Raw genomic sequence first — 23,917 nt, forward strand, 5'->3', positions numbered from 1 at the left:
CTCGACCACTGGTGTCAACTGCATGCACCAAAACATTACCCTGAAAGTAACTTTCTTCATTAAAAAATGGCTCACTACTTGAACTATGCTTCCATTCTCCCGAAAAAACATCACACAAATTAGTCTGATTAATTAATCTTTTCCACTTACATTTTGATTTCAAATCATTGATTGCCTTATCTAGTGTACGAACTCTATTGATTACTAAAATATACAGCTTTCTCTTCACTTCAAAAGCCTGATCAACAAACTTTTCTATTCTTTTCTTTTTCTTGTAAAAAGTTGTTTTCCTATTATATTTCCTAAGATATTTTAATAAATTCAAAACTACTCTGTTACGAAACATTCATCTATGAATGTCAATAAACTGATTTGTCCTACGTTTACAAGACACACTATGATTTTCTTGTACCATTATACCATTTTTTGGTGACCATTGCTTTTTCTTTCTATTTACACTTTGTTTTTTTTTCGTAGAAACACTTTCTTGACTTTTTCTGCATTTTAACAATTCCGTTAAAAAATCCTTGGTTTGCTTACCAGGAGCATTTTTCTTTTCTCTGAAGATTGTCCTTTGCATGAATCTTCTAATTGAGTCCTCTTGGTCGATAAAGCTTTCTTATAAAGTCTTTTTTGGCGGTCTTTCATAGGCATAATCTATTATGACTCTGTAGATATTTACAATCTGTTGAAAAGAAAAATGTGACATATTATAGATCACTACTAACATAGCACATAGCAATTACATTAACTAAACATTATAAACACTAGTTCACATCTCTCGTTGTGTGTCTCATATCACTCTCTGCCTGCACCATCTCCCTCTTTGCATGCCTCATCTCACTCTCTCCTTCCACCATCTCTCTGTTTGTATGTGTGTGTCATCTGAATCTCTGCCTACACCATCTGTCTGTTTGTGTGTATGTGTAATCTCACTCTCTGTGCCTAAAACGATTTACCATGCTAAATGTTTTTTGCTGAAATGACTGGCTTTAAGATTTTTGGCAAGCATCACACTGAGTGTGTATGTGAATTAAGGAATTATATTTTCATCTTTTTCCTTAATGTTAGCTGTGTGTGCTTACAGTTTGTATCTTTTACCTTATACAGTAGACTTCTTTAAAGTGTGTCACATGCTTGAATTCAATGCTGGAATAGAGATAGTGCTAATGGTTTCATTGGGATTGTAAATATGCTCCTTTTTTTACAAGCGCTTTGCACTACCTTTAACATGGATGCAAGCAGAAAATGCATGCAGAGTAATAAAATTGGCACACAGACAAAAATATGCATTACGCAAGCGGTTTGTAAATATGCCAATGAAACCATTACACTATCTCTATACCAGCATTAATGTTAAACATTGCGCAAGGGGCTTGTAAATATGCCAATGAAACCATTACACTATCTCTATACCAGCATTAATGTTATACATTGCGCAAGGGGCTTGTAAATATGCCTCTCTTTTTTGTATATTCTATCTTAATTTATGCCATTAGTAAAATCCATTACGCATATCTCACAGCATTTCATATTCTTGTCTGTGTGCCAATTTTATTACTCTGCATGCATTTTCTGCTTGCACCCATGTCAAACATTGCGCAAGGGGCTTGTAAATATGCCTCTCTTTTTTGTATATTCCATCTCAATTTATGACATTAGTAAAATCCTTTACGCATCTCTCACAGCATTTCATATTCTTATCAGTGTGCCAATTTTATTACTCTGCATGCATTTTCTGCTTGCACACATGTCAAACATTACGCAAGGGGCTTGAAAAATATGCCTCTCTTTTTTGTATATTCTATCTCAATTTATTCCATTAGTAAAATCCTTTACGCATCTCTCACGGCATTTCATATTCTTGTCTGTGTGCCAATTGTATTACTCTGCATGCATTTACTGCTTGCACCCATGTCAAACATTGCGCAAGGGGCTTGTAAATGTGCCTCTCTTTTTTGTATATTCTATCTCAATTTATGCCATTAGTAAAATCCTTAACGCATCGCTCACGGCATTTCATATTCTTGTCTGTGTGCCAATTTTATTACTCTGCATGCATTTTCTGCTTGCACCCATGTCAAACATTGCGCAAGGGGCTTGTAAATAAGCCTCTCTTTTTTATATATTCTATTAAAATTGATACCATTAGTAAAATCCTGTACGCATCTCTCACAGCATTTCATATTCTTGTCTGTGTGCCAATTTTATTACTCTATATGCATTTTCTGCTTCCACCCATGTCAAACATTGCGCATAGGGCTTGTAAATATGCCTCTCTTTTTTGTATATTCTATCTCAATTTATGCTATTAGTAAAATCCTTTACGCATCTCTCACGGCATTTCATATTCTTGTCTATGCGCCAATTTTATTACTCTGCATGCATTTTCGGCTTGCATCCATGTTAAACATTGTGCAAGGGGCTTGTAAATATGCCTCTCTTTTTTGTATGTTCTATCTCAATTTATGCCATTAGTAAAATCCTTTACGCATCTCTCACAGCATTTCATATTCTTATCAGTGTGCCAATTTTATTACTCTGCATGCATTTTCTGCTTGCACCCATGTCAAACATTGCGCAAGGGGCTTGTAAATATGCCTCTCTTTTTTGTATATTCTATCTCAATGTATGCCATTAGTAAAATTCTTTACACATCTCTCACAGCATTTCATATTCTTATCAGTGTGCCAATGTTATTACTCTGCATGCATTTTCTGCTTGCACCCATGTCAAACATTGCGCAAGGGGCTTGTAAATATGCCTCTTTTTTTGTATATTCTATCTCAATTTATGCCTAGTAAAATCCTTTACGCATCTCTCACAGCATTTCATATTCTTGTCTCTGTGCCAATTTTATTACTCTGCATGCATTTTCTGCTAGCACCCATGTCAAACATTGCGCAATGGGCTTGTAAATATGCCCATCTTTACCTTATATTCCATCTCAATTGATGCCATTAATTAAATCCCTTATGCATATCCCACACCATTTCATATTGTTTTCTATCTGCTATTCCTATCCCTCTCCATACATTCACTGCTTGCCCCCATGTTAAAGGTTGCACAAGGCGCTTCTAAAAAAGAGCATATTTACAAGTCCAATGAAACCATTACACTATCTCTATACCAGCATTGGATTCAAGCATGAAAAACAATTTAAAAAGAAGTCTACCCTATAAACTAAAAGATACAAACTGTAAGCACACACAGCTAACATTATGGAAAAAGGTGAAAATATAATTCCTTAATTCTCACAGACACTCACTGTGATCCTTGTCAAAAATCTTTAAGCCACACATTTTATCAAAAAACATTTAGCATGGTAAATCATTTTACACACAGTGCACAGCCCATTTAAATAAGCACTACACTACAATGCAGAAACCTGACTCATATTCAAAATACAACAGTAATGAAGCAGAATATGCTTGTTATGCTTCCCAATACTGCAAACAGCACTCTCTCTATATTACTCACCTTTAAAATCACTTTTGAAAATATAGAACAGTGTCAAACACACAGCAGATTTTCTTAAGCATAATCTCTGAAATGCAGCTCATACACTGGAACCAGAAATGGCACACTTTCCCACTCATTCTTCACACATATTTCAGGTCTTAACGAATGAATTGTCTTCCCACACTATTTCAAAATCAAACTAACATTTCAATTGGTTCTACATTCCCACACTTTTAAACTCACATATTATTCACCCATCCCCCTAGTGCTCATTCAACCTGTTACCATGGTAACTCCCACCTAAGAAAGAACAGAGTTTTAAAGTTCATCATACTATGTTGCAAATGAATCCAACAAGGTTGTTAGAGCTTTCAATATAACAGCTAATCATGTGCAAAGTTCCTTTCAATGACCTTTTCTGAACCATTAGAATTGCTTCTTTCAAAAAACAAAACTATGCACCCTAATATGCTCTATTACATTTTCAGAAAGCACCAATCATTTATTAAGCTTCAAGTGCAGTGAATGTCCTCCTCTTTTTTTTCTAAACTGCAAGCTTTCCAGCTGCCATTTCATTTACAGCCCTCATCTGAGTACAACCAGACCTGCCTTGAAGATGCCGTCAGTATGGTTTCTAGGACACAGTTTTGTATTCTTGTCTAAAAGGTATGCAACAAACTGAGGAATTTTAAACCTTGATTCACCAAATGTGGATAGTTTATGGATTGGCCAGAGAGGATTGAGATGTCAAAAAACATATGGAGGGTCAAAGGGGAAATATTTTAATGACCTGTCAACTCATGCCCCTGACAACAACCTGAAACACAAAGAGAGAAGACCAGGTCAGAAGTGGTGTACTGTCCTGTATAGTGTGTGGAAATCACATGGGCACACATTGTGAAAAAAAAAAACTTAGAGGCGCATCTTTTATGAAAAGGTTTCCTGATCACATGGCCATGTTCCTTGGTTTGACTGGCTGACGAGTGATTCAGCTTCAGTTTAAATACTAACCGATCGGACCTTTGGGTGCCTCCCCTTCCGCTCGGATTTAGACGTGAGGTAACGACGGATAGGTAAGCTCTAAGAACTAACATAAACTATATTGCAGTGCGCTCTCTTGCCTATTATGAACAGTATTGTTAGCGAGTGGTGCTTCATATTGCTTCATACATTGACATACTGGTTTCTCAGGGTCTTTATGGAGCATTCCGGTCTGGCGCAGGTAACTGCACTGAGTCAGAGAGAGTTTTTACCTCGAGTAATATACAGTTTTGACTAATGGTGGATAGTTGTTGGCTCTTGGTACTACCCCGCCTTCAGCTTCCCCTTTTAAAGTAACAATGCACTACAGATTTCTAGTCCCTTATACTGCTTAAATTTTGGTAAGCCAAGTCCTGTCCTTAGACTTTTATGCTATCAAATACCGTGGATAGGAAAGTGACGGATGGAGCTCTTTCCGGACGGGTTGGATATGAGACTGTCACACTTTTACTGGGTTTGTGTGTGCAAAGCGATTCGGCTGGACACATTAGGTATGTGTGCTAATATGTGTCCTTTTCTTTTGCACACCAGAGCGGGGCCTCCATTTCCCGAGCAGTTGCCGGGCGAGGTGAGGTCTTCATCCACACAAAGCTGGGTGAGTTTCACTTTGAGGAAATGCCTCCTAGTGATTAAGCTAATATGCTTATATGTTGGGCAGAACGCAAATAGTTTCTGCAGGTGTCCCCTGTCTTGGTGTCGTGTGTGGTGTCATAAGGTTGCATTTGTGTGAATGAATACAATGTATTTTTCTTTGCCTTGACAGGAAGAAGATCTTCTCCTGTGAGCAGTAGATACTGGGGTTCCAATTGAATGGGGACATGAATTCCATGAGTATACTACATGTTATTGTTTCAACATATCTTCTCTCACATGTGTATATACCCCCCCACTTGGGTTGCAGTAGCTTCTCATTTATGATTTTTAGGTCCTGATGAAAGCTGGAGTAATTCTCCTGTTAGCTGAAACTAGTCGACCGCTTGCACATCGCCACAAGGTAGTTTTATTCACTCACTACCAGGCGTGTTTTTAATCTTGACACCCAGATCAATCACAATTAGTTATCTGGGTAGTCATTTTTAGTTAGCACATCTTCAATAGCACTGCACGATTTTCTATATGATCTTCTTTGAGCATTTCTGTGGCTATACTGGTCGTTTTCTACTCATGCACTGCCATGAATTGATCCAGGTGATGCCTGGAACGACCACGAATCCCCATATGATGAAATGCCGCCATAATGGGTGGTCTGATGGGACTCCTATAGCGCAGTGAAGCCTCTTCTTTTTTTTTTTTTTTTTTTCACAATGTGTGCCCATGTGATTTCCACACACTATACAGGACAGTACACCACTTCTGACCTGGTCTTCTCTCTTTGTGTTTCAGGATTGAGATGTCACCAATTGATACCATTACTGAAATCCTTCATGCATCTCCCACACCGTGACCTCATAATTGTGCACTGTGGTGGAAATGACGTATGCACTTTGACTGGGGATTGTCTGGAAATGCTATTGAAGGACATCTTTGGACAATTGATGTCACTTTTTCCTCAAACTGCCTTTGTCTATTCCAATATATGCCAAAGGCAAAAATGGAATTGGTCCAATCAATTTTGTCCACAGATTGGGAAAGCAAGGAAACATGTAATTAAATCTGTTTCTGCATACATGAGAGACTATGGAATGGGTTGTATATACCACAACAACGTGTGTTACAACATGCAAGGCATCTATAGGACAGATGGTGTACATTTCACTGATGAAGGGAACAAAGTCTTTCTCTGTAACATCAGACTCTGCATTAGTACTTACTTTTAGGTACCAAAAAAAACACAATGAACACAACGGCTCTTTTTATAGCCAACTAACATGTAAACACTCAAATATGATTTTTAACTTAATTTTTTTAATTAATTTTTACCGAGGTCCGCGCACTGAGCACTCACCGAGCACTCCCTGTGAGCGGACTTATCGTGTTTTCTGATATTTTTTTTAAAATAAACATTATTTTTAACCTTAGGAGTCCTTGAAGGACCCCCTGAGAAGGCCTAAGGGGTCAGGGACACTCTACCCTACCCCCTTCCCACGTTTTTAAGTTATATTTTTCACTCTTTTCTGAAACCACAAAATGGCGGCGATAGGGATCATGGACCTATTGGAATTTTTTTTTTTTTTTAAATAAAACTAAATGGAAATGGACATCGTCTCCTTTGTAGATACCTTGTATGTTGTAATGCAAGTTAATGTGGTATATTGAATCCATTCTGTAGTCTTTCAGGAAAGCAGAAACAGATTTGTTCACATGATTCCTTCCTTTCTCAATGTGTGGTCAGAATTGGCGTAGGGAGTCATGAGTTCCTACTCTGGTGAAACACACTTGCTGTTCTATATACTTACTTATGTTGTAAACTAGTGCATCAGAGACAGTCAGTGAGAGAAAGGATGCAGGACATGTAGAACACAAAATTGTATCACTTTGCTACTACCTCATAAATTACATTTAAATAAGTATAATTTTGAAAACAATTTTTGCTTTACTAAATTCAAATTTATTTATCAGAATTTTCAAAATCTAAAAGAACTAGTAGCATTTCTTCATCAGAAATTTCATCCATGAAAGTGTCTGAAAATGATTCGTCAAACTCAACAATCTCTACACATTCCATTAATTCCATATCTAGTGTTTCATCAAAAAAATCTGCCATGGTATCTCCTTCATGTTCTTCATGATTTGTTTCATCTATACGATCAATATGCACCACAGAATACGTTGCCTCAATAAACGTTGCTGTTATTTCAAAGAAGATGTTGGTAGGCTCCTCATTTCCATTCATCATTTTATGTTAATGTACTATTAAAAGAAAGAGAAACAGCGCTTACTGCATTATTTCCTGCTCTGGTGAGACACACTTGCTGTTTTTTGAACTTACTTATGTTGCAATCTTGTGCATCAGAGACAGACAGTGAGAGAAAGGATGCAGGACATGAAAAAGAGATGTCAAATACACATTTAAGAAAATTTTGGGGGAGAAGGAAAATATTTATGAGTAAACTGACTATGTAACACAAAAAATTATCAATTTGCTACTACCTCATAAATTACATTTTGTAAGTATAAATTCTCATACAATATTTATTTACCAAATTTAAATTTATTGTTGGAAATTTTCGAAATTTAAATGATCGTCAAGGATTGCATCATCAGCAATGTCAATATTAAAAATCTCCCAAGAAGAATCTTCAAACACAATGAACTCCAAAGCTTCCATTAAATCTGAATCCAAGGATTCATCATAGAAATCGCCCAAGCCATCTCCTCCATCATAAAGCTCTCCTTCAGGAACATCCTCAATAACAGTCACAAAAATTTCTATAACGATGTCAAATGACTCTTCATTTTTAGCCATTATTGATGTTAGTGTACTATTAAAAGAAAGAGAAAGACAGTGAGATGGTGTAGAGGAAGAGTGAGATAGAGCAGAGAAAAACTATTAAATTCTATTAGAAGAGTCACACTGTGTAAATCTCACACCAGAAATTGAACATCAAAATGTCCTAACATAACTACCTCAGACACTATAGTCACAAAATGGCCGTGTTTCCCTGGACAGTGTATAGTATCAAGCAAGAATTAGAAATATAAAGCACTGCATCTGATGTTGCCCTACTCAATCTATAAGTATAACAGAAAAACATTAAATAACTAACAGAAAACATTGTTCCTATTAACTTAAAGTGAACAACAGAGTTCTCCTTACAAATTAACAACTCACCTTCTAGAAAACTGTTGAACAGTAAATTCTGTCTCAATCTCACACCTCAGAAGTATACCTCAAACACTAAAATCTCAAAATGGCTGTGTTTCCCTCTCATTTCTCATACATATTCAGATACCCAGCCAATCAAATATTATCACACACAAAATCAAAACCAAAGTAACATTTTAATTGGTTCAAATTACCAACACTTTCAAACTCACATAATATTCAACCTACCCCCAATGCTCTCTACCAATTACCATACTAACTCTCCACAAAACACCTACCTAAGCCCAAAGGTAAAAGAGTCATCACTAAATGTTGCACTCAACCAACATCTAAACACTGAAACTTGTTATTTTAATGTATTTCTTTTTTGTCTTTTTGAACCGTAGTCCGCGCACGGTGCGCGGACCCCGCGATTTAAAAATGTTATTTTTTTATTATTTTCAACCTTCGGGGTCCTTTACAGACTCCATAACACACCCTAGGGGGCTCAGGAATCTCTACCCTGCCTCCTTGTCAACTATTACACTTCTGTTTACAACCACTTTCATCTGCCACAAAAACAAGATGGCGGACAACACTTCCTCATTTGGACTGACTGGAATGTTGACAGACGTCCAACAGCCAATCAGAATTCCGCGCGCGCACGCTAAGGTCCGCGCACGTGCAAGGACAGTGCAAGGATGGTGCAAGCTCGTGAGCGCACCGTGTCCCGACTATAGATATATAATTTGAAAAAAGTCGATTATATATTATATATATTATAGCAATATATATATAGCAATTTGCATTGAAGAATGAGTGGATATATATAAATACATATTTGGATGGAGGATTTAGTAGCAGTGTAATTGACTGTTTACTTGACCAATTTATAGTGTCTCACTAAATATAGTGGATAGTGACTAAACTGTGTGAATATCTGTATCACTTTGTCAGTTGTTGTGTAAACTGATTCTACAGTTGGTTGGTTCGGTGGGGGGGTGTGACTGTCCAAAGATGTGTGAATAGTTGATTCAGTAGATATATGAAGTTAAAACTACATGTTATAACAGTTTGGGTGAGTGAATCTCTTTATGGGTGTGGTGATGAGCATATATATATTTCTCAATGGTACATGTCCAACCAACTAGTAAAATAAAAGGCAGTGTATGTGTCAGTTGCTGTATATAAATAAGTATACATAAGACACAATGATTGTGTGAGTGACTGTATGGATAACTGTATTCTTGTAATAATGATTTTAAAATTCACTAAGTATGACTTACTATCTAAATGAATAGATGAAGTGGTGTTTGTATAAGTTTTTTGCTAAGTAAATATGTAAGTATGATCCATTGTTTGCATAAGTGAGTTTGATGACTACATATGTGAATAGAATGTGTGCTGTTGTTTAATGTCGATCTAGGTGCATAACTATTTTTGATAGTGTTCTATTGTTCATTGACAGCATGTATGAGTGAATCTACTGGTAAGTGATTAGATGTGTGTATACATCTATGAATCACTAAGTGGATTTTTAGATACTTGTATTGCTGTGACAATGGATTCAAATATGATACTCTGTATTTTACAAAGAGTGATGAAAGATTTTAATAGTGTATGAAAAGGTGTATGTGATTGTCACGTGGATGATGTCATCAGTGATGTCATCAGTGATGTCATTTGAGATGTCATCAGTGATGTCATTTGAGATGTCATCAGTGATGTCACTGACCATGTCATGAATGATCTAATATGTGACATCATCAGCAGCGGATTGCGGGTGCGCGAAATATAGTTATTACAACTAACTATATAGGACCAATTTCAATGGTTTTGTATGAGTGAAATGTCCAGCTAACTATAACACCCTTAAAACTTATAGTTTTTGGAGTGAATTTCAAAAGTTTTTTAAAAGCTAATTCCTAACTATATAAGGCCTGAAACCTATGTTTTTTTCAGTGAATTTCAAAGGTTTTTTATATGCTAATTCCTAACTATATAAGGCATGAAACCTATGTTTTTTTCAGTGAATTTGCAAGGTTTTTTTCATGCTAATTTCTAACTATATAAGGCCTGAAACCTATGGTTTTTTCAGTGAATTCGCAAATTTTTTAAAATGCTAATTCTATTAGCGGATAACGTTTAAATATGTTAATATCCTTGTGGGACCACCTGAGCAGCCCTAGGGGGTCAGGTTGTTTCTACCCTGCCCCCTTTTTGCATTCTACACGTTTGTTTTCTGCTTCTTTTGTGCCTCGGTCTACCTAGCACAAGATGAATGGCAACACTTCCTTGATTAGAAGTGTTGACAGCCAATGAGCATGCTGCTTTCCTGTGAAAGGCATGCTGATTGGCTGCCACTGTCTGTAAACACTCCAAACCAGGAAGTGTTGGCAGCCATCTTGTGCCTCGGTAGAACCAAGGCACAAGAAAGCAGTGAAACAAAGCTGCAAAACACGCAAAGGGGGCAGGGTAGAAGCACCCTGACCCCCTAGGCCTGCTCAGGGTGTCCCACAAGGACACCCAAGGCCCCAAAATCATTTTTTATTTTTGGTTTTCCCCAAGGTACGCTCAGGGTATGCGTACCTGTAAGCGTACATGGCATCGCACCCAGCGCGTACTCCGCGAAATTTTCTAAAAAAATAAATAATTTTTTGACCTTCGGGGTCCTCCTAGGCCCCCCTGAGAAAACCAAGGGGGTCAGGGGGTCTCTACCCTGCCCCCTTTTATAGTTCTCCCCTTTTGTTTTTCACCTCTTGTGTCTCGGTTTTACCGAGACACAAGATGGCGGACTCTCCTGACCGGTTGGAATGTTCACAGACACCCGAGAGCCAATCAGCTTTCCGCTCATGCCCTTCCGTGGCGCGCCGGGTGGGCTCCCTGGTACACGTACAGGTAAGCGCTCGAAGCGCACATATAGATTTATACATTTTTTTAAAGTTAATTTTCATAAAAAACAAATATAGAAAAGGCACTTCTGCGTACCAGTCCCTACAATTTTGCAAAGTTTGGTGTAATTCCATTCAGCGGTTCGGGCTGTAGCCGTATCTAGACGTCCTATGGAAAATTGCATGGGGAAAACACGTTTTGGGACCACCCTTTTTTCTCGGCCCCTGCTTGACGAATCCCCCCGAAACTTTCAGTGAAGGAGCAGAACTGAGCTGGCCTAAATTTTGGAAAATTACACGCAAATTTCCCAATCGACGCCAAAGTTATTCCCAATAGAATGTTGCAGATTTCCTATGGTAGCTAGGTCCTAACTATATATACCTACTGGCCATCGCCAGTAGGTAATATATATATATATATATATCCATTCCAACACCCCCTCCACCGGTGAGAGTGCAGAGACCAACAACGGAGAGCCTGTGGAAACAGCATTTATTCCGCAAAAACAGGTAGGAGACTTCCTTATCACCCGCTTCCAAGCGAATGCATTTCGGCTTACTCTCAGCCTTCTTCAGCGCCGCGAGTGAAATGTTACAGGTGGTGGCACATTTCCCTGATTCAAATACCACGCCCCACCTCACTTGTTCTGCATTGCTCCGCCCCTCGGCCCAAATACCAATCGCAAATGTCCATTGGTAGGTCGCATCATGTACCGCGACTACCAGTCCCAGAATGCATTACATATGTCCATTTCTGGTGATGGTTGCGTGGGGATAGGGAACAATGCTGTGCTGGTATGGAGTGGACTCCCCTCTCTGCCGCCACAGAACAGACTGCTCCCTCCTGTCTCCTACCGTCTCAACCTCCGCGTCTGGTGTCATCTGAAAACGGGGACAGGATGAAATGCTATCCTGCCCAGGGCGGAGCCATTTATTCTCGACTCCTTACTCCGCTACAGTATCATCCAGACGAGGTGGTGGGCTCTGAAATATCCCGGTACCCCAGGCAAATCCAAGCACCGCCGCGGCGGCAACCAGCGAGTCAGAGCCAACTTTCAAAGACGGGGGTCTCTTTGCACGGCGCTGGGGCCCGCGCTTAAATCCATTCCAACACCCCCTCCACCGGTGAGAGTGCAGAGACCAACAACGGAGAGCCTGTGGAAACAGCATTTATTCCGCAAAAACAGGTAGGAGACTTCCTTATCACCCGCTTCCAAGCGAATGCATTTCGGCTTACTCTCAGCCTTCTTCAGCGCCGCGAGTGAAATGTTACAGGTGGTGGCACATTTCCCTGATTCAAATACCACGCCCCACCTCACTTGTTCTGCATTGCTCCGCCCCTCGGCCCAAATACCAATCGCAAATGTCCATTGGTAGGTCGCATCATGTACCGCGACTACCAGTCCCAGAATGCATTACATATGTCCATTTCTGGTGATGGTTGCGTGGGGATAGGGAACAATGCTGTGCTGGTATGGAGTGGACTCCCCTCTCTCTATTCAATGAAAAAACCATAGGTTATAGACCATATATAGTTAGGAATTAGCATTTAAAAAACCATATTTTACTCACACAAAACCATTGAAATTCCATATATAGTTAGTTGCACTAACTATATATCGCGCACCCGCAATCCACTGCTGATCATGTCACATATTACATCATTCATGACATGGTCAGTGACATCACTGATGACATCACTGATGACATCTCAAATGACATCACTGATGACATCACTGATGACATCACTGATGACAACATCCAGTGACTGTATGTTTCTGTAAAGTTAAAATGTGTCTTACATATTGAAGAATGAGTGGAAGTATAAGTGTCTGGACAAAGGATTTAGTAGGTGCATGACTGAATGTATGAGTGAGTGATTAAATGTGTCTCACTGAGTGCATGGGTTAGTGACTAAACTGTCTTAATTTGTGCATCATTATGTCTGTTGTTCTGTAAACTGCTGCATGTGTTGATCAGTAGCTATATGATTAACTATATGGGTTACTGATTGATTGTCCAATTATTTGTATGGGAGACTGAGTGTGTGTGTGGCTGGCTGGGAGGTGTGTGACTCTGTGCAGATCAATGTGTACTTGTATCAATGATTGTATGAGAAGGTAAGTATGTGTTAGTATATGTTTGAAAATGTAAGGTGCTCTATGTTTAACTGTATAGACAAGAAAATGGAAGTGTCATTGATTCTTTACAGGACTGACTAGGTGTGTGAGTAACTCCATGGATGAGTGGCAGACTGTGAGTGTCTGTATAGGTGTATGAGTGCATATGATAGTGTTGTAAAGATGAGTGATTGTATGTATGAATGATTGTATGGGTGAATGAGTGAATGTGTGTGTAGACATAGGAATCAGTGAGTGCGTACGTAGTAACTAGTATTGGTGTGTCAATGGTTTCAAAAATTATACTCTGTATTTAACACTGGGTGAAACAGAGGTTATATTAAAATGTGAGGAGATGCATTGTATTGTCACATGAATGATATCATCAGTAATGTGGTCATTGATGTCAAATGAGATGTCATCAGTGATGTCATCAGTGATGTCATTTGAGATGTCATCAGTGATGTCATCAGTGATGTCACTGACCATGTCATGAATGATGTAATATGTGACATGATCAGCAGTGGATTGCGGGTGCGCGATATATAGTTAGTGCAACTAACTATATATGGAATTTCAATGGTTTTGTGTGAGTAAAATAAGGTTTTTTAAATGCTAATTCCTAACTATATATGGTCTATAACCTATGTTTTTTTCAGTGAATTTTCAAGGTTTTGTAAATGCTAATTCCTAACTATATATGGTCTATAACCTATGGTTTTTTCAGTGAATTTCAATGGTTTTTTAATAGCAAATATCATAAGCTGTCGAATGTCAAGTACGTGGTAAGTGAAAACATTTTCGTGTTTATGCACACTGATCTGCTTTGAATGGTCCCCCCCCCTCATTTCTATTAGGAGTACTCTCTCTTTGCAGATAGTGAAAGGTAGTTAACGCAGGCCTTTGCCCCCGTTGTAATCCGTCGTGCCTGCTTCTCTCTCCATTTGATTGATTGTTATCCAAGTATTTACTGTTTTAGAATTAGTTCTCTTTGGTTCATTCTCTATTTACAAACAAACACAGAGTCGCAATACTCTGTTTAGTCTTTGCAGATAACGAAAAATCGTGTAAAAAAAAAGAAAAGGAATCGAGCAAAATCAGTAGGCCACTAATGGGATCTCTTTTTGACCTCGCTAAAATAGAAACATTAGGAACAACCCCTCATGACAAATACAAAACTAGTGAGATGAACTGAACTCCACACAATGATGGCTGCAAAACAGCTCGGCTCCGCCACCCACCCCGCCCAAAATAACGATAAAGAGCGGCTGCCATGATTGGTTGCGGAATGGCCACGACGGAGCTACGAAATGATGCTGCTCTCATGCTAACCCCAGCTTCAGTCTGAAACATCCAGAAACACTGTAGACTACCAATTCGATCAGTTCCGGTAGCGCCCCAATGTAACCCGGTAGAGAAGAACTAGCCCTCCCCTCTTTGACTGATGGTTCTTGTTGCCTGTCCCTTCTGTTGTCATTTAACAGAACTATTTAGCCTGCTGAAAGGGGTTGTGTTCCGACCGCTGGTTGGTGGAGACATTTTGACTATATTCTGGACCTGCGTTGTCGCGTAATGCGTCATATGACGCGCCGCGTTAGCGCATCCGGAAGTCATCCGGGGCGTGCAGCGCGTAACGTAAGCATAACAAGTCATGTGACTTGTTAATAAAACTTTTCATTGGTTCATTTTACTTTTCTTATTGTAATGATGAAAGGCTTGGTCATATGACCTAAAAATTACGCTTTTCATTACTTCCGAACATTATTTTTTCTTAAATATATGTTATAATGTTCCAGGCTTATGTACTTTCCCGGAAATTTTACAACTGTCCTGCAAGTAAAATATATTCTTTTTTCGAGAAAAAGAGCGTTTCTTCGTCCCATGACGGAGCCGTTGAGCAAAAGAGGGTCGACCTGCTGTCTTAGTCGCCGATACGCCTGAATATGAGATTCTTATCGATCACTTTATGTTGCAGGAATAGAAAACACAACAGCCCTTGACCATTTATCTTTACTGCGTTCCTTCGTATTATACCTTTTACCCTTCATGTAATTGGTCTGCTTTATTTCACTTGCCTTTTAATGATTCTAAAACAGTGACTATTATTAAAAACTTTACCAATGTATATACTACTACCATGTTTTCTTTTAAAAACCTTTATTGTGAAAATTTCATTATACAAATACGAGCCTATAACCACGTGGGCCTGCCACGGAGCAAACTGTAATCGTATATGATGAATAGACATTTACACTGTAGAGGAACGTAACGGGCGGGCCATTAGGTTGCAAGAACTAAGGTGTCTAACAGTTACGGAATCGGTGGACGTACATTTTATAATTAAAATACGACAGGGCCAGTTACAATAAAATTATCTAGATATACATTTGCGGGCAAGTACCATGGGTGACGTTAATTCGAACTTTCAACAGTACAGTAATCAATAACACATCAGAACTTAATATCAATAGGGATGTCGAAATATTCAATCAATTCTCGTCCCCGCCCGCCATGTGCTTCAAAACTGCATACGTATCTCGTGATTTCAAGGTTCTGCAAACAGTACACAACAAGGAGTTACGAGTCCCATTTATTCCGGCGCCATTTTGGGCGAGGACGGGCAGGTCCAGGATATAGTCAAAATGTCTCTACCAACCATCGACTATGATGATGTTCATATGCTGTATTTATTAGAGTAACACTCATCTGTCCACATGAAATTAATTTGCCACAATCTAAACATGTCATTTTAATCTTTCCAAAGTTCTTCTAAATATTTGGGACCGTTTCCCTTGCCTCTGAAGCTCTCAGTGCCACTTCTTTGATGAATGTACTAGCAGGTCAAGGGTTCTCCTCCAAATCTCTCTTTTATGCAGCACTATAATTCATTGGTGCCACCTCTCCATATGACGATGCATGGTATAGTTACCACAACTATATTTTTTTTTCGGTTCCTCTGGAGAGTTCATCGTGGCAGATGAAGCGTGTAACGTACCGGGCATTTACCTTTTTTTGCATGTACAGGAAAGGAAAAAAAAATCGAGCGTCCGAGTTCTAAGGTGTCCCAGGGCCATTTTAGTGGACCAGGCCCAAATCCAAAGAACAGGCCGCCATTTTGAGAGTCCTCTTGCAGCCGCCTGTCGCTGTAGCATCAAGAGCAGCGAAACTCAACTGAATGGCAACTGAAACGGTAAAGGGGCGCCCCACTACAGCAGACGAGCCTCCACCTAGGAAGGCCCATTCACGCCGCCTCCTCCCCCCCCCTTCGGGCACCCCACGCCGTTATTCGGAGCAGTATTGTAGGATGGCCACACCAGTGCGGCAACTTGCTAGACATCACCTCGGTGGTAACCGAATCTCAACGCCTTGTGGTGTCTTCTATTCAGAAAACATTGTTATGCTGCCTTCGACATATTCGCCGCAAGTGCGCACACAACTCAACTGCATAGCTTGCTAGACACCACCTCAGTGCCATCCGGATCTTGGAATGTCAGCACCTTTCGGTGTCTTCTCTTCAGAAAATATTGTTGCGCTGCCTTTGGCCCCATTCGCACATCAGTCCGCTACTGACGCCATCTCACAGGCTAATGGGGCGCCCCACGCCGACTTTCAGCATTGTAGGATGACCACACCAGTACAGCAACTTGCTAGACATCACCTCGGTGCCATCCGGATCTCGGCGCCCCACTGCAGATGAAGTGCCTCTCAACTATGAAACCACCACGGTGACATCCGGATCTTGGCGCGTTGTGCTGCCTTCGGCCTATTCGCACATCGGTCCGCTACTGACGCCATCCCACAGGCTAATGGGGCGACCCACGCCGAGTTTCAGCATTGTAGGATGACCACACCAGTACAGCAACTTGCTAGACATCACCTCGGTGCCATCCGAATCTTGCATCTCAACGCTTAGTGGTATCTTCCATACAGAAAATATTGTTACGCTGCCTTTGGCCCCATTCGCACATCAGTCCGCAACTTAGACATCACCTCGGTGCCATCCGGATCTTGGCATCTCAGCGCCTTGTGGTGTCAGTCAGAAAATACTGTTGCGCTGCCTTTGGCCCCATTCGCACATCAGTCCGCTACTGACACCATCTCACAGGCCAACAGGGTGCCCCACGCCGACTTTTACCATTGTACGATGGCCACACCAGTGCCACAACTTGCTAGACATCACCTCGGTGCCATCCGAATCTTGGCATCTCAACGCCTAGTGGTATCTTCCATACAGAAAATATTGTTACGCTGCCTTTGGCCCCATTCGCACATCGGTCCGCAACTTAGACATCACCTCGGTGCCATCCGGATCTTGGCATCTCAGCGCCTTGTGGTGTATTCTCTTCAGAAAATATTGTTGCGCTGCCTTTGGCCCCATTCGCACATCGGTCCGCAACTTAGACATCACCTCGGTGCCATCCGGATCTTGGCATCTCAGCGCCTTGTGGTGTCTTCTACTCCGAAAATATTGTAGAAAATATTGTTGCGCTGCCTTTGGCCCCATTTGCACATCAGTCCGCTACTGACACCATCTCACAGGCCAACAGGGCGCCCCACGCCGACTTTTACCATTGTACGATGGCCACACCAGTGCCACAACTTGCTAGACACCACCTCGGTGCCATCCGGATCTTGGCATCTCAGCGCCTTGTGGTGTCTTCAAATCAGAAAATATTGTTGCGCTGCCTTTGGCCCCATTCGCACATCGGTCCGCTACTGACGCCATCTCACAGGCCAACGGGGCGCCCCACGCCGACTTTCAACATTGTAGGATGGCCACAGAATGCGACAACTTACTAGACACCACCTCGGTGCCATCCGGATCTTGGCGCGTTGTGCTGCCTTCGGCCTATTCGCACATCGGTCCGCTACTGACGCAAACTCACAGGCCAACGGGGCGCCCCACGCCGACTTTCAGCATTGTAGGATGGCCACACCAGTGCGGCAACTTGCTACACACCACCTCGGTGCCATCCGGATCTTGGCATCTCAGCGCCTAGTGGTGTCTTCTATTCCGAAAATATTGTTGCGCTGCCTTCGGCCCCATTCGCACATCGGTCCGCTACTGACGCCATCTCACAGGCCAACGGGGCGCCCCACGCCGACTTTCAGCATTGTAGGATGGCCACACCAGTGCGGCAACTTACTAGACACCACCTCGGTGCCATCCGGATCTTGGCGCGTTGTGCTGCCTTCGGCCTATTCGCACATCGGTCCGCTACTGATGCAAACTCACAGGCCAACGGGGCGCCCCACGCCGACTTTCAGCATTGTAGGATGGCCACACCAGTGCACCTTACTAGACACCACCTCGGTGCCATCCGGATCTTGGCGCGTAGTGAAGCTGCAGCAGCTGCAAATAAGCTTCAGACAGTGTTACAACCGCTGCTCAGAACTCTCAACTATGACACCACCTCGGTGCCATCCGGATCTTGGCGCGTTGTATTGCCTTCGGCCTATTCGCACATCGGTCCGCTACTGACGCCGCCTCACGTGCCAACGTATTTTCTCCGCATTTTATACCCTATGCCGCATAACAGGTCATGTGACTTGTTTATAAAACTTTTCATTGGTTCATTTTACTTTTGGTTTCCTAATGATGGAAGGCTTGATCATATGACCTAAAAACAACACTTTTCATTGGATGAAAACTTTTTTTTTTTCCCAAACGATGAAAGCCCCACCTTGTTTCTGGATATTTCAGACTGAAGCTGGGGTCAGCATGAGAGCACCACCATCTCGTAGCTCCGTCGTGGTCATTCCGCGAGCAATCATGGCAGCCGCTCCTCACCAGAAGCCTGCAGGAGTCGGGGCCCCCAAAACTTTTGATGAATTCTCAAGGCGGAGGGGACGCTTTCGAGAATGGGGTCCAAGACCTAGCAGACAAGCGTCCGATTTCCAAGGTGTCCCAGGGCCATTTCAGTGGACCAGGCCCAAAAAGGAAAGAGCCTGCCGCCATTTTGAGAGTCCTGTGACAGCCGCCTATCGCTGCACCGCAAGAGTGGGCGCAACTCAGCTGAATTGCGGCTTTTGACACAGTGGACCAAAAACGGACGGAATGGCAACTGAAACGGTAAAGGGGCGCCCCACTACAACAGATGACACTCCACCTGGAGAGGCCCGTTCACGCCGCCTCCCCCGGGGCGCCCCACGCCGTTATTCGGAGCAGCATTGTAGGATACCAAAACCAGTGCGGCAACTTACTGGACATCACCTTGGTGCCATCGTTCTGCTGCCTTGGAACTATTCGCACAACAGTTTGCTACTGATGACCCACCCCCCGCGACGCCCCACGCCGTCATTTGCTGGGTGGCAACTTACTAGACATCACTTTCGTGTCATCTAGATTTCAGCGCGTTCTGCTGCCTTGGAACTATTCGCACAACAGTTTGCTACTGATGACCCACCCCCCGCGACGCCCCACGCCGGACATCTGGACGTTGTGCTGCGTTGGGACTATTCGCACAGCCGACCGCTACTTCGTTGTTTTTCCCTACAAATGTTTATATGTTATTACTATTTTTGTTTTCTTGTATATATTTATAAATTATTAAAGTTTTATAATCTTACTACTTTGTCGGAGTGCTATATATTTTTAATGTGACACATAATTGTAAAAACTTTGATGTACAAAGAGTCATCCCTGGAATCTTCCGCTTCACGCTCGGTCCCCTCCCCAATCACAATACAGGATGGTTTTCAGATAATAGCAACGCTTCTGCTGTGACGGATCTCATCGAGTGTGGGCCTTGATCTACTATAACTCCTTTGAAGAGGGGTGATTCTTTACAGCTGTGGCCATAAACTACATCTGCAGGGCTAGCTGATACCCTAGGACCAGCCTGGACAATCGGACACAGAGGAAAAGGAGTGTCAGAGGGTGCGGTAGTGAATAGGGCGAAAGGGAGGTGTCGGGCGGGCACAGGGTGTGATTCTCAGGGAAGAGCAGCGCAGATGGGGGGAGGTTTATTACCCATGCATAAGACAGAGAGCGGGGGTGACCACTGCCTGGGGGAGATGCTTGCGAGGGTGGGAAGCCATGCTAAGGATCGACAGCGTGCACAGAGTGGGTCTGGTCAAGGCATCTAAAATGGCTGCTGTGCACGACAAAAGTGTGGCATTTGAAAAAAGACAAGATGGCGCAGACAATGTTTTTCAACACTTCCTGATTTCCTCCGAATCGAACGTTAACAGACGTTGGGGCATATTACCAAAGTTAAGCGATATTTATCCCTAACGATGCATTGCAAAGATTTTTTTACCGTCAGAAATTATCGCAGATAAACCTTGCTATTATCAAGGTTTATCGCAAATACGATAAAAAACGACCGCAATGCATTAATATCGCTGAAAACTCAGCGATATTCATGCATTACCGAGCTAATGCTCTTAGCCATGTTATCCACCTCCCATTGGATAACATGGCTAAGAACTGCTCAGGGCAGCTGTTACTTTTTGGAGATATTCGCGCTTATCTCGAATATTTCCAAAAGTTGATAATAGGAGATAGCGATGTTAGCGACTGTTTCCAGTCGCTAACATCTTGGCATGCCCACTTTGCATGTCATTAGTGATAAATATCACTCACATGCAAAGTGGGGCCCAAGATGGTCGCTATCTCCTACTAGCCGTCGCTAACTGGTGTTAGCAACAGCTAGGTAATACAGATATAATTTTATCTCCGCGAAGCGGAGCGCTGTTACAGATATATATCTTGTTTTTGAACGTTAATTTCTCAAAATGCACTGAAGCACATATATTGAGACCTAGCAAAGGCACATCGGGCTACCAGTCCCTAATATTTTACCAAGTTTCGTGCAAATCCATTCAGCCGTTCGATTATTATTATTATTTTTTTTTTTTGCCCCGCGGGGCCCTTTTAAAACCTCCACATCAAACCTAGGGGGTCAGCGAGGATCTACTATGCCCCCTTATGGTCATTTGCCCCTTCGCTTTGGCCTCCTCTTGTCTCTCGATCCTACCGAGAGACAAGATGGCGGCCGCTACGGACTGTTTGGAATGTTTACAGACACCGGAGAGCCAATCAGCTTCGCTTCGCAAAGCTCCGTAACGCGAAAAGTACGCGAAGCGGTGCGCTGTTACAGATATATATCTTTTTTTGAACGTTAATTTCTCAAAATCCACTGAAGCACATATATTGAGACCTAGCAAAGGCACATCGGGCTACCAGTCCCTACAATTTTGCCAAGTTTCGTGCAAATCCATTCAGCCGTTCGATTATTATTATTATTTTTTTTTTTTGCCCCGCGGGGCCCTTTTAAAACCTCCACATCAAACCTAGGGGGTCAGCGAGGATCTACTATTCCCCCTTATGGTCATTTGCCCCTTCGCTTTGCCCTCCTCTTGTCTCTCGATCCTACCGAGAGACAAGATGGCGGCCGCTACGGACTGTTTGGAATGTTGACAGACGCCGGAGAACCAATCAGCTTCGCTTCACAAAGCTCCGTTGCGCGAAAAGTACGCGTCCTGGAGCGCTGCCCGGTCCGCTGTTACAGATATATATCTTTTTTTAAACGTTAATTTCTCAAAATCCACTGTAGCACATATATTGAGACCTACAAAAGGCACATCGGGCTACCAGTCCCTACAATTTTGCCAAGTTTCGTGCAAATCCATTCAGCCGTTCGGGCTAAAAGTGAGGCCAACCGCCCTATGGAAATTAACATGGGAACGGCTGAATGGATTTGCACGAAACTTGGCAAAATTGTAGGGACCGGTAGCCCGATGTGCCTTTGCTGGGTCTCAATATATGTGCTGCAGTGGATTTTGAGAAATTAACGTTCAAAAAAAGATATATATCTGTGACAGCGTCCCGGGTAGCGCTCCGTTTCGCGTACTTTTCGCGTTACGGAGCTTTGCGAAGCGAAGCTGATTGGCTCTCCGGTGTCTGTAAACATTCCAAACAGTACGGAGCGGCCGCCATCTTGTCTCTCGGTAGGATCGAGAGACAAGAGGAGGCCAAAGCAAAGGGGCAAATGACCATAAGGGGGCATAGTAGATCCTCCCTGACCCCCTAGGTTTGATGTGGAGGCTTTAAAAGGGCTCCGCGGGGCCAAAAAAAAAAACATTGTTTTTTTTGGTGGGGTGCGCCCGGTTAGCGTAACGGGAAGCGGACTGGGGAGCGTACTACAAGGAAACAAGAATGATTGACTTTTAACTTATTGTATGTTTATAGACTTTTTTTTTTTTTTTTCTGCTGAGTGACGTCTCGGCCTATCTCCACGGGATGCAGTCCCTACCATCTCGGCGTTTAAGCCCAGGGGGACCGGTAGTGTGGGAGAGATAACGTCTGTTAACGTTCGATTCGAAGGAAATCAGGAAGTGTTGAGCGCCATCTTGCCTTTTTTCAAATGCCACACTTTTGTCGTGCACGGCAGCCATTTTAGATGCCTTGACCAGACCCACTCTCTGCACGCTGTCGATCCTTAGCATGGCTCCCCACCCTCGCAAGCATCTCCCCCAGGCACTGGTCACCCCCGCTCTCTGTCTTATGCATGGGCAATAAACCTCCCCCCATCTGCGCTGCTCTTCCCTGAGAATCACACCCTGTGCCCGCCCGACACCTCCCTTTCGCCCTATTCACTACCGCACCCTCTGACACTCCTCTTCCTCTGTGTCCGATTGTCCAGGCCGGTCCCAGGCTATCACCTAGCCCTGCAGATGGCCCCAGCTGTAAAGAATCACCTCTCTTCAAAGGAGTTACAGTAGATCAAGGCCCCCACCCGATGAGATCCGTCACACCACACGCGTTCCTACTATCTGAAAACCATCCTGTATTGTGATTAGGGAGGGGACCGAGCCTGAAGCTGAAGATTCCAGGGATGCCTCTTTGTACATCAAAGTTTTTACAATTATGTGTCACATTAAAAATATATAGCACTCCAACAAAGTAGTAGGATTATAAAACTTTAATAACTTATAAATATATACAACGCAACAAAAACAGTAAAAACATTTAAACATTTTTAGGAAAAAAGAAGGAACAATGGTCAGTAGCGGTCGGTTGTGCGAATAGTCCCAAGGCAGCACAACGTCCTGAGTTCTGGATGGCACCCAGGTGATGTTGCCTGGGTGCCGCACTGGTTTTGGGTATCCTACAATGCTGCTCCGAATAACGGCGTGGGGCGTCCCGGGGGGTGGCTCGTCAGTAGCGGTCTGTTGTGCGAATAGTCCCAAGGCAGCAGAACGCGCTGAGATGTGGATGGCACCCAGGTGATGTCCAGTAAGTTGCCGCACTGGTTTTGGTATCCTACAATGCTGCTCCGAATAAAGGCGTGGGGCGCCCCGGGGGGGGGGGGGGTGAGGCGGCGTGAACGGGCCTCCCCAGGTGGAGGCTCGTCTGCTTTAGTGGGGCGCCCCTTTACCGTTTCAGTTGCCATTCCGCCCGCTTTTGGTACACTGTGTCAAAATCCGCCATTCAGCTGAGTTGCGCCCACTCTTGCGGTGCAGCGATAGGCGGCTGCCACAGGACTCTCAAAATGGCTGCAGGCTCTTTCCTTTTTGGACCTGGTCCACTGAAATGGCCCTGGGACACCTTGGAAATCGGACGCTTGTCTGCTAGGTCTTGGACCCCATTCTCGAAAGCGTCCCCTCAGCCTTGAGGATTCTACAAAAGTCTTGGGGGCCCCTGACTCCTG

Source organism: Lissotriton helveticus, chromosome 2_1, assembly GCF_964261635.1.
Source record: "Lissotriton helveticus chromosome 2_1, aLisHel1.1, whole genome shotgun sequence".
Lineage (NCBI taxonomy): Eukaryota > Metazoa > Chordata > Amphibia > Caudata > Salamandridae > Lissotriton > Lissotriton helveticus.